The sequence below is a fragment of the Phocoena phocoena genome, chromosome 1 (assembly GCF_963924675.1).
Source record: "Phocoena phocoena chromosome 1, mPhoPho1.1, whole genome shotgun sequence".
Lineage (NCBI taxonomy): Eukaryota > Metazoa > Chordata > Mammalia > Artiodactyla > Phocoenidae > Phocoena > Phocoena phocoena.
Genome location: NC_089219.1, coordinates 173,771,019 through 173,773,121, shown reverse-complemented (window position 1 = coordinate 173,773,121; position 2,103 = coordinate 173,771,019). Strand labels below are relative to the sequence as shown.

The following is a 2,103-nucleotide window of genomic DNA, read 5'->3' as shown; positions in this document are numbered from 1 at the left end:
GATATACCATGTTCTCTGATTGGAAGAATCAATATTGTCAAAATGACTATACTACCCAAGGCAATCTACAGATTCAATGAAACCCCTATCAAATTACCAACGGCATTTTTCACAGAACTAGAACATAAAACTTTAAAATTTGTATGGAAACACTAAAGACCCCGAATAGCCAAAGCAATTCCGAGAAAGAAAAATGGAGCTGGAGGAATCAGGCTCCCTGACTTTATAACACAAAGCTACACTAATCAAAACAGTACAGAAATGGTGCAAAAAGAGAAATATAGATTAAGATCGTAACTCACAACTTCTGTATTATTAGAAAACTGTCTCTGCTAACTCTCACCCTTGCTGGCATTTCAGCTGCTCTTTGGAAAGGTCCAAGTGATAAGGAACTGAATGTGGCTTCCAGCCAACAGCAAGCAGGTGACTAAAGATCTCAGGATGACAGACCTTAAGGAACTGAATCTTGCCAACAGCCATATGAACTTGCAAGTGCATCCTTCCTCAATTGAACCTCAGATGACACCACCGCCCTAACCAGCATGTCCTTGATAACAGACTTGTAAGACCTTAAAACAGAAAACTCAACTAAGTCATACCTAGATTCTTGACCACTGACACTGGGAAAATAAACTTGTGCTGTTTCAAGCTGCTAAGTTAATGGTAATATCGTTACACAGCAAAAATGAGATCCAGAATATTTCCCCAATGTGAACAAAACAGTTTTCAAATATTTTTGTGTAAAAAAATTTTAAGCATATACAAAAGTCAAAACAATTGTATAGCAAACACCGACATAAATAAGACAGCAATGCTCTCATCAGTGCTTATGAATAACCAAAATTATGGAGAACATTACAGGCATACCTCGTTTTATTGCACTTTGCTTTACTGTGCTTCACAGATATTGCAGTTTACAAATTGAAGGTTTGCGGCAACCCTGTGTTGATTCAGTCTATCGGTGCCATTTACCCAACAGTATTTACTTACTGTCTCTGTGTCACATTTGGCGATTCTCTCAATATTTCACCCTTTCATTATTATTATATTTGTTATGGTGATCTGTGATTAGTGATCTTTGATGGTACTATGAGGAACCTCTGAAGGCTCAGATGGTTAGCATTTTTTTTAGCAATAAATGTTTTTTAATTAAGGTACGTACATTGGTTTTTTAGATATAATGCTATTGCATACAATAGACAACAGCATAGTGTAAACATAACTTTTATATGCACTGGGAACCAAAAAATATATATGACTGACTTTATTGCAATATTCACTTTATTACAATGGTCTGGAACTAAGCCCACAATATCTTTGAGGTATGCCTCTGTACTATAAGAAGCAAAAAAAATTAGGCAACAGAGCTAACTGAAATATGTACTTATAATTTTTAAATAATCCAGTATTTTCTAACACATCTTATCCAATTTTAATTTCCATGAAGTTTTTTCCTTAAAAGGATAGACTATTATTCTTGCACAAGGCCATGCTAATCTTCTCGGCATTGTTCCAATTTTAGTATATGTGCTGCTGAAGCAAGCACAAGGATAAGATATTATTAGTCAATGATTGAACAATTAACAAAAAATATTCTTAATATTTATGGGTTATATTTGACAAATACCTTAGTAGAAAAAATTAGAGTTGATTCTTTGAAAAAATTAAAATTCAATTTTTCTTTCTTGAGGAAAAAATTACAACATGGATTTTATTTTGTATTTGAAGGACAGAAGCAAATTAATTACATTTACAGTTGGATGGATGCCAAAGTTGTTTTTATGAATAATTAACATTGGGAATGCTGATGATATATTGAATACCTTATTGTCATAAGTGCTTTAAGAATATAAAACAGTTACAGTCATCATGTCCTTCTGATCTCTCTTCCTATATCTAATCCTTTCATTTCTTTAAGAAATCATTTTTTTTCAGGGCAAACAGCATGATAAAGGACACACTGCTTTGCTTTTAATAGTGTTGTAATTTTCATATATAAATGTTATAAATTTCTTACTTTAGTGTATTTACTTATGTGTATCATTTACCTTGAGTTTTGTAAAATCCATCTTCTAAATGCTGTTACATTGCAAAATTAGGTGA

The 2,103-nt window shown here is 32.9% G+C and overlaps 1 non-coding gene across 1 annotated transcript; it reads right to left on the bottom strand.

Moving 5' to 3' along the window:
• Positions 1 to 1,440: 1,440 nt before the first annotated feature.
• On the bottom strand, positions 1,441 to 1,546 carry LOC136140650 (U6 spliceosomal RNA). The gene has a single exon (XR_010657642.1). It is a non-coding gene; the product is annotated as a U6 spliceosomal RNA (small nuclear RNA).
• Positions 1,547 to 2,103: the final 557 nt, after the last annotated feature.